The sequence below is a fragment of the Phocoena phocoena genome, chromosome 8 (genome assembly GCF_963924675.1).
Source record: "Phocoena phocoena chromosome 8, mPhoPho1.1, whole genome shotgun sequence".
In the NCBI taxonomy this organism is placed as follows: Eukaryota; Metazoa; Chordata; class Mammalia; order Artiodactyla; family Phocoenidae; genus Phocoena; species Phocoena phocoena.
Window position 1 is genome coordinate 87,658,994 of NC_089226.1, and position 16,109 is coordinate 87,675,102.

Consider the following 16,109-nt stretch of genomic DNA (forward strand, 5'->3'; position numbering starts at 1 on the left):
CTGGTCAAGATACCTGTGTTGCAAAGGACAGCCTTACTCCTACGCCACTCTTAAATAAAAGAGGCCTCTCGAAGACATAAAGCCAAGCCAGGCTTTGTGGGAGCCGGGGCCAGGAAGTGTTCTCTCTCTCTGTCCTTCTCCCTCTCTCTGCCCCTCCCCCTCCATCTGTGCGTGCGTGCGTGTGTGTGTGTGTGTGTGTGTGTGTGTGTGTGACTTTTCTGTTGGGAAATCCTCACTCTCTGAGAATTCATTCATTCATTCCTTCAACAAGTATCTGAGTTCCTATGCGACGTGGAGATCATGGACAATGTTGACAAGTAGTTTCAGCAGAATGGAGAAGATGAAAGCCTGATTGGAGAGGGTCAAAGAGAGAAAAAGAGAATAAATATTAGGGACAATGAATCTGGAAAAATCTTTCAAGCTGTTTTGCTCTACATAAACTGGAAGGGTGGGAGTGGAGTAACACCCAGCTAGGAGATGTGGGGGGATGGGATCAGTTGCACAATGGAGGGTTTAGCTTCAGATTCGGCACTGGCAGTCCATCTCCAGCAATAGGAGGAAGGCGGAATATGGCTACAGAGTCTAGCAGGTGCATAGGTACAGCAGTGGTGGTATGTGTGTCGGTCAGCTCAGGCTGCTGTAAGAAATACCATAGACTGGGGGGCTTAAACAGCAGACATCCATCTTCTCACATCTGTAGAGACTGGGACGTTCAAGATCAAGGTACCAGCAGGTTTGATTCTTAGTGAGGGCTCTCGTCACAGCTTGCAGGTGCTGCTTTCTTACTGTATGTTCACATGGATTTTTTTTTTTTAATTAATTAATTTTACTTTTGACTGTTTTGGGCCTTTGTTTCTGTGCGAGGGCTTTCTCTAGTTGCGGCGAGCGGGGGCCACTCTTCATCGCGGTGCGCGGGCCTCTCACTGTCGTGGCCTCTCTTGTTGCGGAGCACAGGCTCCAGATGCGCAGGCTCCGTAGTTGTGGCTCACGGGCCCAGTTGCTCCATGGCATGTGGGATCTTCCCAGACCAGGGCTTGAACCAGTGTCCCCTGCATTGGCAGGCAGACTCTCAACCACTGCGCCACCAGGGAAGCCCAATGGATTTTCTTTTTTGAGAGAGACAGAGAAATACAGAGAAACAGAAAGACGTATCGCTTTTGTGTCTCTTTCTCTCTTTATAAAGGCATTAGTTTTTTCATGAGGGCCCCAATGTCATGACCTCATTTAACCTTAATTAACTCCCACAGGCCCCACCTCCAAATACCATCACGTTGGGAACTAGAGTTTCAACATATGAATTTGGGGGGACATAATCATTCAGTCCAAAGCATTATTGAAATTGTTATTAGATGTTCTTATATTATCGTGCAAAGGAGGAATGAAGGTTCTCAGATAAGAGTGAGGATGAGGAAGAAAACTTTGGAATGTGGGAGACAGTAGAAGCGTGAAAAGACCAGAGACATTTGGTGCGTGTGCTGAGTGGCGTTAGGGGCCCAGGAGGGTGGTAGGTGTGAACACACGGTTGCCTGTATTTCTCCAGCTGTTTATACTGATGTAGGCACTGAGTAGAGGAGAATTGGATTGAACAACCTTGGCTTAGCAAAGCAATGCAATGAGAAAGGGGAAAGGGAGTCTAGGGCGTATGTGAAGAAGTTAATATAATAATGGAATCTAATCTGAATGAGGAGGGAAGTGAGGACCTGAGGGGTTGAGAGCCATGAAAATGTAGTATATCCCAGGGAGTTGAAGAATTATGGGAGTCAGGGAACTAGAGGGAGAGAATTGAAAGTTAGAGAGTGGGAGAGAGTGGCAGGCAATAGGAAATTACAAGGTCAAGGTTGACCAAGAGAGTGAGTGGCTGTGGTAGAGTGAAGGACAAGGTCATTGGAGCAGAGGTCAAGGAACTGAGCGTTGAGGATACTGGAAGGATTCTATCTATGGATATTGAAATCACCAAGATGATTCTTCAGTGGACATTGAATGGACATTGAAAGCACCAAGAGCAATACCTAAGAGAGTGACCTTGAACTGGGAGTGAAAGCTTCAAGGAAAGAGAAGGATAATTCATGAGACGGCAATGACAACAAGGAAGGAAATTGGGTAGAATAATCTGATGGTTTGATGGGATTTTTAGGAGGAACTATGGTCTGGAAGTGGCGTAAGGAACAAGGAAGACAAGTACTCTCCCTCAAAATTCAGTGATACAAGGAGTGTGGGAGAAAAAACACCCCCATTTGAGAGGACTCTGGAGGAGGCAAGGCCCTCAGGGGAGAACCAGTGTTCATTTAGAATAGTGATTCTCAAAGTGTAGTTCAGGAACCCCAGGGAGTCTCCAAGACCCTGTCAGAGATCCGTAAGTCAAAAACTATTTTCATAGTGACACTAAGATATTATTCGCCTTTTTGCTCTCATTCTCTCACAAGTCTACAGTGGAATTTTCCAGAGGCTACGTGATGTGTGATAACACAACAGATTGAATGCAGGAGTGGATAGAAGAATCCAGCTGTCTTCCATTAAGCTGGAAGTTAAAGAGATTTGCAGAGATGTAAAACAATGTCATTCTTCCTGTGACTTCAAAAGCTACATATATGTGAAGTTATTTTTCGTAAAATACGTGATGGTTTTACTATAGTTATTTTAAATTAATAAGTTAATTTAAATGTTGTGTTTCAAATCCAGTAAGTATTGATAGATATAACACACACAAACAAAAGTTTTCTGGGGGGTCCCGAGACCCAAATGCTTGAGAGCTACAAGGTTATGGCATAAAGGCTAATGAAATGTTCAGAGAAGTTGAACATAAAGGGGATTTTGCTGATGATGGACTACGGGTTCCAGAGCACACAACAGAAGGCTTTGGGGAATGGGGAAGGGCTGGGAGACAGGTCAGAAATGGGAATGGAAAGACCAAATGTGGTGATGGCAGTCTGGAGGATTAATGGTGATCTTGAGCCCTGGCTTCTCATGTGGAAAGCATAGAGTGGTGTGAGCATTTCCAGGAAGCCAGGAGCACGTGCAGCCAGCTCCCGCTGTGCGAGGCGTGAAGCTGACTTATGTGGTATCTGGGCACCTCAGTCTGAATTTTTAGAGGCCAGCCTGATAGGCACTGCTCATCTGCCTACTTCCAGGACCAGTCACCTGTCACAAGCCACAGCATGACCTGCTGCCCTATCCCGCAGAATCTGAGTGTGATGGTTCTTAGAGAAGGGAGTATGGTCTGGGCAGGCATTCTCAAATGCCTGCTACAATGATGAAGGAAAAGAAAAAATTATTTTTGGAACAACTTTGATTATTTGGAACTTTTATAATTCAGTTCTGCCTGAAGGTGCAGAGATGGATTGGGTGCGTGCAGATTTTACACTGTGACATGAAAACTGGGGTATATGGTTTACCATGAATGTATTCCATTGCCTCTGGACGCAAAAGACCTTCTGAGAGGTGCATCGGGCAATACAATGACAGCATCTTTGGAGGTGCCAGTGGTGAGTGGGTTGACGTATGTAGTCAGATTCTTAAATCTGCAAAGAAAATTTGGGCACGGGTCTGCACCAGTGGTTGGTTGGTAGAGGATCTAGCCCAAACAGTCTTAAGGTTAAGTCTGCCATATTGCACAACTTCTAAAACACACCATTCGCACTGTGGTCTAAGGGACTGATGTTTTTTTGCAGCTGTGAAATGCAGAAGCTCTGATGTGAGAACCTTCCCTGTGCATGTCAGTATCTTACCTCCACATGGTTTCCTCTAACATCTTTTCGTCATAGTCTCAACATGTCAATTTATTGCATTTTAAATGTGTTTAAATGGTGCCACGTTTGGAGAATGTGTTCAACAAGAGCATTTATTTCCCTATCCCCTCCCACCAAAATGTGTGTAGGGATATAAATCAATTTCCCTCTCTACTGGATAATTCTCATCAGCCTTTAAAACATGCCTTGCTATTTATCACCCATTTAAAAATAAACCATCAATCAAACCAGCAGACTATCTTTTGACCGTGCACCCTCCAGGTACAGCCCCACTTCTCTGCTCCCCTTCATAGCAAAACTCTTTGAAAAAGTTGTAAGTATTCCCTTTCTCCATTTCTTCAATTCTCTTTCTCTTCCCAGCCCACTCTGATGGAATTTCCTTCCATACCACTCCCCTGAAAGGACCCTTATCAAGGTCACCAATGACCTACATTTTGCCAAAGAAATGGTATTCTCTGTTTTCATTTTACTCGACATTTTGACAGCACTGGACATACTTGATCAATCCTTCCTTCTTGGAATATCTTCTCGAAGCTTCTATATCACACTCCCTTGGATTTCCCTGTCTCATTAGCAACTCATTTCTTTCTATTCTGCTGGTTCCTCCTCTTTCACTAGACTCCTCTATTCTTCCTGGCTTCTCTTCTCCATTCATACTGTCCAAGGCATCATACCTAGTTCCTTGGTTTTCAGTACCGTCTATATACACCGAAAGGTCTCCTATTTCTCTCTCTAGCCCTCAATGCCATCTCATATATTCCAATGTCTCTTTAACATCTCTGCTTGGCTCTCACTTCAGGCATTTCAAACATAACATGGCTAAAGCAGAACTACTAATTCTCCTTCTAACTTCACTCTCCATCCTGCCCTTGCCATCTCAGTAAATGGTACCACTATCCACCCCATTGCTCAAACAAAAAAATGGAAGTACCACCCATGATGGTAGTCTTTACTTCACACATCCAATCTATCAGAAAGTCTCATCATCTTTAATTCTATAATGTTTTACAAACATTATTGCTTCAAACTAATTCAGGCATCACCATCTCTTCTTTGGTCTACTGTGGCCACCTCCTTTAAGGGACTGCCAGCCCTCACTTTTCCTAGTTTATGAACCACATATCAGCCAGAGGGATCTTTCTAATACAGAAATCAGATCACATTACTTCCTACCTAAAACCCTCCAATAACTTCCCACTGTGACCCGACTCTTACCATGACTTACCAGGTCCCATATGATCTGACCCTGATCTCTTTCTTGGACCTGTTTGCTAGGCTTCAACCATACTGCCTTCTTTTAATCCCTCTAACTTGATAGGCTTCTTCTTGACTCAAGGCCTCTACACTGACCTTTTCTTCTCTTTGGAACATTCTTCTGTTCCTATGGCTGCCTCTTGTCATGATTTAAATCTCAACTCCAAAGCTACCTTCTCTGAGAGACCATCCATGATAACCAAAGATAAAGCATTTCTCTTTTTCCCTCCCATCACTCTAATACCCCATTTTATCCTCATCATAGCACAGATCAGTACCTGAAATTATGTGAAACTACCTTTATGTGTTCGTTTCCACGTTTATTGTTTGTTTTCTGCCTCTTGATGGCAGGGACTTTGTCTTTTTTGCTCACTGTGGCATCCCCAGTACCTGACACCAGTAAGTGATGGTTCAATATTTGTCGACCAACTGACTGACTTGGAATTGTGGGAAGGAATAATTGAAGTCTGGATTATCTGGGGAAAATTCACGTAGGATTGCTAAAGTTCTTTTCACTTTTAAGATTTGCTCATTCAAGTTATTCTCAAAACACATTCAGACTGAATTAAATACCAACCCCTTTAGAATGGAGAGGCACTTCCCAATACTAAAAGATAAAATTGATAGAAAAAAACCCAACACACCAGAAACAGCCCATTGCTGTCAAACAAAGAATGAAGCAAATGAAAACAATTGTTTTTTGTATCATCCAAAATTCTTCCCGAAAACAAACTTCAAGGTTCTCAGTTTTTCTTACTGTGGAAGTTAAAGAGAGGGCAGAAGGAGAGCAAGGGTTTTCATTGGTGTGTTAAGTCCTCCTGCTAGGCCAAAGGTCACTGATTTTATACCCCAGTGTTAGATCAGATGCTGAGCTTATTTTTCAAATGGTCCTGTTTTTATGGATGGTGCAGTGCTGTGGACATATATTGAGGGCTTATGCAAGTTCTGTATCTAGATTGGCATTTATCATGAGTAACTACATTAACTTATTTTATGACCAGAGCTCCAAGGACCTGAAAAACTATGTGTTCGAAACTGCGTACGCCTGGGCAACTACCTGTGCTCCTCGCAAGCTCTGTACCAGCCATTAGCAAAGGATCTTGGATTTTCTGGGCCTCCAGCTTTCTATCTATAAAGAGGAGAAAACTTATGGAATGATTTGATGATTTTTTTCTTCATTGGAATACTTTTATGATACGATATGAGACCCTGAGGTGTCATGGAAGGAGGTCTGAACTGGAGATCAGAGCGTAAACACCTAAATTCAGAAGATATTTATGTCATACCTATTATATACCAGACCCTCAAGCTACTACATGCTATGCTTCTGCAAATTGAAGTAATTTAAATTATTATTTAGAGAGGAAAGCAGTAAATGAGACCAAGAGGGAGTACAGTATAGAACAGGAGTCCTGAATTGGCATTAAGGGTCCCTGCTTTGTCCTTCCTTGTCTGTGTATAATTTTAGACAAGTCATCTAACCCTTCCTAAACTTGGTCTGATTAGGCTTGGGGGGGTAGAAATGAGTAATGGATTGGGAGGGGTAGGTATTGTCATGGGAACAAAGGAAAAGTAGGAACAACAGACCTCTGGAAGAGCAAGAATTGGATGGTGGCTTTGATCCCAAGGCAGCCCTAGTGAGGGCCTCTGCTGCTCCCTGCACCCACTTGCCTCCCTACCTACCCCATAGCTTCCTTCACCTCAGTAGTATTCAAATTCTGCAATTCCATGCAAAGTTTGTTTATAAAGGCGTTCTCTTGCTGGGAGAAAAATGGTTTGAACCAATGCCATCCTCTTACATAATGTCTGCTGACTCAGACCTCTGCCCCCCTCCCCCACCCCTGCCCCTCCAACTATATGCCAGCATCCCTTTTCTAGCTGCATCTGGGTGGCAGGGAAGTGGGTGAAGCAGGCTGGGAACAAGAGAAGTAGAGAGTAGGGAGTGGCTGGGCTTGTGGCAAACTGGAAAGTGCATGCCCTGTTTAACAGGAAAGAAGCACCGTCGCACCAGCTAATTGTGGCTGTGCGGGCCTGCACCATGGACAATGCCAGGTCATCCAGATTTTTCAAGGCAAGCTGAAAATCCACATTTTTGCATGAAGTTTGCTGCTTTTTACGTGTTGGCAAGTAATTTAGAAAATGTTGACACCATGGGGTTCAAACAGTATACATCTAATATATATCTAGTTAGTCTACAGACAGTTTTTAGAAACTAGAGTTCAGATAAAGTCATGACCTTTCAGCTTTTGTTCTGGATACTAGGTACGTGTGTGTGTGTGTGTGTGTGTGTGTGTGTGTGTGTGTGTGTGTTTTCACATTCCTGAAATGGAATCTGATTGGCCCAATGTACCTTTTCAGGCCAGAGTTTCTCAGAGGAGTTTATCACAGAGTTTGGCTGCATTTGGGTCAGTGACCACTGGGGCTGCCTAAGGCCTACCCTTTCAGCAGGAACCTTGACTGGGCCAACTTCCATTTCAGAGGCTGTAGCCATGGTAAGCTGTGTGGCTGATATATCTAATAGAGAACTAGAATTTCCTCCTCCATAAATGAATATTTAAGTAGCATGATCGGTATTGGTTTCTTCTAACAAAATTCTATTTCTTAATAAGAAAAAGCAATGTTCCACTGATATTTAGTTAGAATCTTGGTAAAAATGTGGGTGGTGACAAGTATAATATACTGGTATTAATGGTCCTTAGAGCAAAGCTCTGATTTGCACCAAAACGTTGGCTCCTTCTTATTTTAAGAAAATTCTGTTCACAAAATTAGCAAAACCCTTAGGGTTAGAAGAGAGTTTAACCTCTTTAAACCTCCCTTCCAATCTTTGAATATTCTTTTATGGCGTCCCCACCAAGCTGGCATCGCCTATATTGTGAATACTTCTCTTTACAGGGAGTGTAAAGGGAGCCACTTTTATCCTCGGATAGCCTGGTGATTACGCTTTTTCTTATTGCACAGAGTCCAACCCACCACATGAAGTCAGCATAGCATAAATTTGCTAAATGAAATCTATTCACGTATTCTTTTATATGATATGTACTGGGGAGATACTATATGCCAGGAACTCTCCTAGGACCTTGAGTAGTATCAGCGCAAATCCACGTTCTTGTAGAGCTGATGTTCTAGCGCAGAAACAAGAGGTGGTGGGAGAGACAATAAATTTTTTTAAAAAGTAAATCACATAAAATGCTACAAGGTGATAGACACAATGGAAAAAAGAAAGAGTAGAGTTGAATGAAGGGGATTGGGAGGGAAGAGTGAGCTACAATTTTAAATAGACTGAATAGGGTAGGCCTCATTGAACGACTCCCTTTCCACTTCCCAGACCTGCAGGATAATAATAGTAATAATAATAGCTTAGTATCTGTTGAATCCCAGCAGAGATTCTAAGCACTTTCTCTGTATGAAATTCATTAAATCCTCACAACAACCCTGAGCTAGCTACTACTTTTATCCCCATTTTCATAGTAGCACACTAAGGGATAGCGGTTAAGTAAGTTGGCTAATATCATGCAACTAGTAAGAGATGGTGGTCGACTAACCCTGACCTTCTGGCTCCAGGCTTTGGCTCTCACATGCTCAACACAGCTGCTTTTCAACGCATCTCCCAAGTCTCCTCGTTGACCGCTGCCCTCTCAAGCGTTTCTTTCCCAGGCACGTGCTTTGTCCAGTGCCTTTCATTGTCTGATTCTTGGGATGAGGTTTAAAGTCTCTTTATTATCCTGGGGTTTGTTGAGAATACTTTAGCTTTATCTGATATCACTGGACAAGGGAGGGGGGCACCCAGAGCTTCACGAAACCCTCCTTGGGCACACTCTGACCAGCCACCCTTACATCGGTTTTGTAAGGTCACAGTGATCAAAATAAACACGAATTTTTTTCTCTCAGTTTTGACATAAAAAGACATCTTTTTTCAGTAAATGTCACTGTGGTTTCAAAGCCTAAGTGTGATGTGTGAACGGGCAGCATTTGTAAAGTATTTCCTGCTCAGCCATAGGGTGAAATTATGCAAGCCAGTAAGTCCTGAAAACAGCTGCATCAAATTCTTAACACCTGCAAAAATAAAAAAAGTTTTGAGAATAATTTTTCATTGTTTTTAATTTGGGGATTGGTTGGTTTTCTGCTGTTTCAAACTCTGAAGGACCCTCCAGTTCACTAAACCTTCCGTTGGAAAGAGAATTGGGGAATTTTAAGAGAGTTTTGCAAATCTAAGTGAGAGACTTCACTGGAATTATATTTTCATTGATGCACTTAAAACAACTTCTCCTGGAATCAGCCTCAGGACTGCTCCTTAAAGCAACGACAAAAGCCCCAGGCTCTAGTCCTCTAGTGCGCCCTGGATCACTCCCTTGGCTTCTCGGTAGAGTTTCTCTTCGTAGGGGTGGAGGTAGGTGGGGGGGTCTCGTCTTGTGCGAGGGGAACGCAGAGCCAAGCTCCCATGACCTGTTGCATCCTCCCCAGCTTTTCAAGTTAAAGCGCTGGATTTCCTGAAATTGTTGAACTGGATCTAAGCGCAGGCGCCCCCTTTCCCCTGCCCCCCTCCCTAGCAAGGTGAGGGTTGCTGCTGGGGAGGAGAGGTGGGAGGGGGTGAGATGGGGCTGGGATGGGGGCTGTTGGAGAGAAACTGAAGCGATGAGCACAGGACAGGAAAAGTGGGAGGAGGAGGAAGGAGGGGGGAGGAGGAGGTCGTAAGATGAGAGAGGAGGGAAACGTGTCACCAGCTCGGCTCCGGGAGCTCCGCTGCCGCCGCGTTTGTGGACTCGCGCGGGAGAGGACTTGAGTCTGGACCGGACCCCGCGGAGGGCAGAGCCGGGAGAGGAGGGAGAGAAGCAGGCTGAGCAGAGCGCGGTGGCGAGAGCCATCCAGGTCGCTCACTGCTCTCGGGTGAGCAAACTTTCTCGGGAAGACCGGAAACTTTTCCCTGGGCGCGCGGAGTCTGGGGCGGAGGCGAGCTGAGGGTGTGCGTGACTCGAGGTGACTCGGGAGGGGCTGGAGTCAGGCTCAGCAGTGGCACGGGATCGAGAACAAAATCGCCGGGCACACCGGGCACAATCCGGCGGGGCACGGGGAGGGGCCTTGGGGAAAGCGTTACATTTGAGGGGAACAGGGTGGGGGCCCCCGCGTGGTTAAGGATCCTCCGATTGGACGCTGCAGGCGGGTACAGAGGAAGGGGCTCGCGACCACCGTGGGGGGTGCGGGGGGGGGGCGGGAAACGCGCCCAGCGTCCGCACCTTAGGGTGGGCGAGGGATCGCTGTGGGGTGGAACGCGGGACGCCGCCGATCCTGGGACCCAGGCTGTGCGAGGAGATCGAAAAAGAAAGTTTGCTTGTCGGTCTTTCTCGTTCTCCTCTTTGGCCTGAGGGGCAGATCTAAAGAGCTGCCCCTACTCGGGCGCGGGCGATTCAGCGCCCCGAAACACCCCATCTTTTCCTGCCATTTCCCCCTTTTCCGGAGAGAGGCGTGGGAGGGGAGGCCAGAGAAGTGAGCCGCTTTGTCCCGAGCGCCGCTGGACGTGCGCTTTCTGCCGACTGGGGCGGGCCCGGGCGCAGCTTGCGGAGACCCGGCGGGGCGGGCGGCTCTCCTCGCCGGCGGCATTCCCTTTCTGCTTCACCTTTCCCGCCAGACCTCCCTTTGGAGAGGCTTTACCCTGTGCGCCTACTGTGCGCGCGCGCAGAGCTCCTTGCGCGCACAGGGGGCGCCCTGGAGCCTCCGCCCCTGCAGCCCGCACCCTCTTTTCCCCAACCTTCCGCCCCTTTTCTGAGGGGCGGCCGTCCGAGGGCAGACCAGGTTGTGTTACTTGCAAACCGTGCTTCAGGAATCGGCTGTGGGGTGCCTCTGTGGTTGGCAACAGGGTTTTCCCCTTGTTCTACCCACCTGCCTTTGGTCACATGCCACCGCCTCTTCCCCCGCGGTGCCGGGAGCCCGCGTTTTGCTTGTCAGCAGTAAGGCGGTGAGTATTTATAGACGCACTACAGTCTGCGGAGTGCAAGGTTTCAATTACTGCGATGCGCCCCACAGGACGGAAGGCTCACGCGAGGCGGCTCAGCGGCAGGTCTGCTCCGGAGACTCGCTTGGAAATAGTTCTGGGCCGGAGTCTGCTGGCATCCTTGCTGGGGCAGAGTTCTGGACCTGTTGCCCAGACGATACGTGCAAATCCAAATGACCCATTGCAAAGGACCAAAGCAGTCAAGGACGCCAACTTCAGATTGTCTCCATCCCCAGCCCCTCCCCCATCAAAGGGTGCTAATTGATCAAGCCTCAGAGACTGCCCTTTAGCGACCGTCGTGGGTGCAGTCATGACATTTCACTGGCCTACATGGTGCAATATTTCACGGTGCTGCGCCCTGGTAAATTGCTCTCTGGCTGGAAGGCGCTGTTACTGACAACGTGAAGCAGCAAGCCGGTCAGGAGGAGAGGTGGAACTTGCAGAAACTAATTTAGCCACATTTTAAATTTAGCCCCTGATGAGGTTCCTAGTAGACTGAGGAAAGTGCAGCCCTCCTCTCTGTGGAACCTGGCTGGCCCGTCTTCTCTGGTTGCATTCAGCCCAAGAATCTGACCAAGGGTGCTGTTCAGAGTGTTTTTGTAGAATGTAGCAGATAAGGGAAACAATGCTTGGTCAGTCCACAAAGTTGTCTTTGGTTTTTTCAGCTCCAACCATTGTCCTTCCGGTGTTTTACTGAAGCTTCTGACAGCCAGAACCATTAGTAGTGTAAAACAGAAAGGCGTTAGAGGGCTTCCCTGGTGGCGCAGTGGTTGGGAGTCCGCCTGATGATGCAGGGGATGCGGGTTCGTGCCCCGGTCCGGGAGGATCCCGCGTGCCGCGGAGCGGCTGGGCCCGTGGGCCATGGCCGCTGGGCCTGCGCGTCTGGAGCCTGTGCTCCGCGATGAGAGAGGCCACGGCAGTGAGAGGCCCGCGTACCGCAAAAACAAACAAATAAACAAAATTGGCATTGTCATCATAGGTGGTCCTTAATAAAATGCAGATTTAAAAAAAAAAAAAAAAAAAAGAAAGGCGTTAGAAATAGGCTTGTTTGACTGGGTTCTTTCTCAAGGGCTTAGTTTATAGACAAAATTATTTCTCAAGGAGACCTCGTTTCTTTCAGATCCAGAGGGTCATGGCTGTGTATTTATTTCAATGGGTGAAATTTCAGTAATGGTCTGTGTTTGAACATTACAAAAATGTTCCCTTTATTTTAAAAAAGGGGGCAAGCGCCTATTGTGGCCTTAATATGTCTTAAACTTTGCACTAACAGACTCTGATAATATTATATAATCTGCACCAAAACAATGATGAAATAGGTACTATCATATCCGCAGTACATAGATAAGCCCACTGAGGCTTAGAGAACTTAAGTAATTTGTCCAAAGCAACACACACAGGGGTGGAGCTGAGAATGGATTCCAGATCTGTTACTGCAGCCTTGTAGTGCCAGCCTGTTCTGGAGATGTCTTTCCTTTCAGGGCCTCAGTCGTTAATTAGATCGTCTTATAGTTGATTAACTTGGTGACTTTTTTCTTTAAATGTCACATAATATCACAGAGTGGCTCAATAACTGGAAAAAATAATCCCAGTCTTGTCTTTAGAAAACTATCACTCTGCTATCTGAAAATTTCATGCTGGAAATCCAGAGCTAATGTCATAATCTTCAATTCGTTCATCGACAATGTATGTGCAACATTTAGACCATTCATGTGCAGAAAATTGAAATCAGTGAGGGCTTTGTGGATTTCTTAATGATTTCTCTATCTTAGGGAATTTGTAGCTGTGCATGTTTATAATCCGCTGTGGTCGTTCCTTTTGTATTGCCCTTGTACAAGGTAAAATATACTGAAATCTTTCTGGAATTGTAGCCTTTTTCATGTTCATCTTTTTTTGCAGAGCTAGACCAATACAGAATTGATTTGAGAAATAGAGTGTGAGGTCCTATGAAAGATCCCTACTGTGTTTAGCGTTCATCATTGAAAGTTTATTCCCTAGAGTTGCCTCTGTATGTGCAAAATGTAAATGCTTGCTAAAAGCAATGCTTATAGAAAGTATCATTTGTGAACAAGTCAGTGGGAATTAATATTTCAGTTGCTGAAAGTCGGGAATAAAGTATTTTGTGGGCTTTGTGTGGGGTATGAAGTTAGTAATTTTGGAACAGAGACAGTGGTACCCTGTTAAGCAGAAGGTACTGTTTTACAAGGGAAGATTCCCCTTTGGAGCTAAGAAGGAGGTTGGGAGCATAGATGATACAAAGCAATAATGGGGCATCAGAGGTGAACTTGAGTTATTTACGCTTTTGTCAGGGGCTGAAGATCCAAGGCAAGGTTTACCTTGAAACTTGTACAGTTAAACGAGCCAACTTATTTACTGGGCAATAACTGTGAGCCAGGTCCAGCCATGGTAATGTTATTTGAACCTCCCAACAACTGTGCAGGTAGCTATTCTTTTCTCTATTTTAAGATGTGAAAATGAAGGCTCAGAGAGGTTAATTACTTTCCTGATGTCACACAGCTATTAACTAAAGCCCCTTGTTCTTTCTAGTTCATTTTGATATCTACCCTTGAAGGCCTTCCATGAAGAACCCAGGGTCCCAAGTACTCAAGAAGGTCCTACTTGTTCACATGGAAGTTTCTGGAAGTTTCTGGATCAGAGCAGTGTGGTAGCACTAAAATGAGGGCACAGGAGTTGGGTGAACAATGGAGGAACTAAAGGGACAGTCTGGATAATTCTGACAGTAGTTATCCCATGGAAGAAGGAGAGAGGCCCAGAAGGTATTGTGAATTTAAGAATTACTGGCATTGGTCTGGCTGGGGATGGCTGTCACATTGCTCGGCAAGACCTGGTGATTAGCCTGCCCGACAAGGTGCTGAGAGGGGAAAATGGGGGAGGAAGTACTGCCACCTCCCTTGGCATGGCTTCTGTTGTGAAGAGGCCTTGTTAGAAACCCCAGGTTATAGTCGATATAAATCAGGGAGTCCGTGAGACCTGTTTCCATTTTAATTGGACTCGGCTCTTTGAGGTAACAGTCGCCCAATCTCTCTCTTTATTCTTTTCTTACGTTTTGCCAGTTTATGGCCTTTGTAGATCAATCCTTGGATTTCATTTAGAGGCGAGAAAGAGAAAGAGGGAGAAAAAAAAAGAGCGAAGGTTAGTGATTATCTAAATTGGATTAAGCTCTGTCTAGCAGCCGTTTAAAGAAATACTGCTTGCTCTCTAATTACCATCAACTAGGAATTTAAATGGTCTATTAAATTTAAGCTGACTTTTTTTCTTTCTTTCTCTTTTTTTTTTGGCCCTTCTGATAGTTGCAGCCTTAACATATTCTGGAAGTTTGGGGGCTTTTTATATATTCTTTAAATGTGTGGAGGACATTCTCTGCCTCCTCCCTTTAAAAAATATTACATTTCTGTAACAGGATAATAAATGATATTATTATATACTGGCCTGGTTAAAAAGCGGAAGCTCATAGCCAGGTTCAGCCGGCACTGGCTGGCTGGAGAGCGAGTCAGTTAACCGAGTTCTTTGTCAGAAATGTAGAGACACCTATGTTAGGCTTTCAGGGTGGAGTATGGCTCGCGTATTTTTCTCTGTAGTAAAAAGTTAGGCTTAGAATGAAAATCAGCCACCTTTACTCTGTGTGGAAGCTTTGAGTCAAAAATATGAGTGTTTTTTATCAAAGCGGGTGGTGTGTGTGCTTTGGGGCTGGGACTGAGCTCAGGCAAGTGAGACATCAAGAGCGTGGCCCTGAGAGAGATGCCTCACTCGCCTCTCCCTCTTCCCAGCCCTGCTGTGCTTATGGTGAACTGTGCCCAGAAGGGTTCTGGAGAGATCTCTCTCCCTCTTGACCATGGCCTATGGAAAATCCAGGTCGACATCTACCCTTGCCACTGCCCAAGCAGCCTCTCATAATTATTTGTACAGTTTATTTTGCATATAATCATATGTTACAAAAAGCGTGTATTTACCTCTAAGCTTTCATTCTCTTTCCCTCACCTCAATTTTAGGGTGTAAATGTGAGATTTCTCTCAGGCACTCATCAGTGTTCTGGTTTCACTTTAGCTGATCACCAAACACCAGCAACACCTCCAGTTTCTTGCTTCTCTCGTTTCTTATAGAAGTTCCTTCAACTTTGCTGGTTCTTTTGGACACAGGCCAAGTTCTGTGTTTTGTTGAAGGCATCTGTGACAGCAGTTAGGTTTCTAGCAAATACTAGGATTAAGGGGACACTTAGGGGCTCCCTTGGCCATTCAGAAACTAGAGTATACGTCCATTTAAGCTGAGCCTGGGAGAATACGTGAAGGAATTTGTTTTCCTCTTCTTCCCAAGGACTGGGGGCAAAAATCCAGTAAGACCTCTGATGTGTGTCTGTATTATTCTGAACTAAGCTGCCTCAAACCCTGTTACAACCTGCTCGTGACCTCAGCTGCGTAAATCCTCCGTGTAAACCCTTTTACGCTTGCTGTTGAACTCTAAATACTCCTCTGGAACGGGTTCAGCATCATTCCCCAGATGTCTTTGGGGGAGAGCACGTCAGCTGCTACTGTCATTTTGGAGAACTCCACTACAGCTTGGTGGCCGCTGGAGTCCACCACTATGCAGCTGTATGGCCACTTTCATTGTAAAATATCTGGATGCAAAAGTAGTGGGTGAACATGGTAATCCTTGGCAGTGTTCTGAGATAATTAAAAAAAAAAAAAACTTGACCAACAGGATAATCGATTCCTTTCAGGCTTCAGAAAAGCCCCCAAGACACCCCCAAAGGTTGGAATCAACTTTGCAGAGGGGACAGTTGTTCAGAGAGGGCACACATTGGTCCTAACTGGCATCTTGGAGACAACACAGGTCGGGCATTTGAGATCTGGAATCTGATCCCGACTCTGCTGTGGGCAAGCTGTCTGACCCTGGGCCAGTTGCTCAGTGTTCCTCTCTACAAAATAAGGAGATTGGTCTCCTGCGAAGGTTCCTTCCTATTCTAAAATTCTGTGATGGCCAAGGAAGTGTGGTTTAGAGCAGTGCTTCTCCAAGTGCACACACGGCTGGGGATCTTGTTAAGCCACAGAACCTGATTCAGTGGGTCTGGGTTGGGGCCTGAATGACTAACAAGCTCCCAGGTGATGCTG

The 16,109-nt window shown here is 45.6% G+C and overlaps 1 protein-coding gene across 1 annotated transcript in view; it reads left to right on the plus strand.

The window, feature by feature from the left end:
* The first annotated feature begins 9,735 nt into the window (after positions 1-9,735).
* The window catches only part of PRR5L (proline rich 5 like), a 71,610-nt gene continuing 65,236 nt past the window's right edge, over positions 9,736-16,109 (plus strand). Inside the window, exon 1 of the mRNA XM_065882145.1 lies at positions 9,736-9,884. The gene's annotated coding sequence lies outside the window, so the exon portion shown is untranslated. The remainder of the gene's footprint in view (positions 9,885-16,109) is intronic.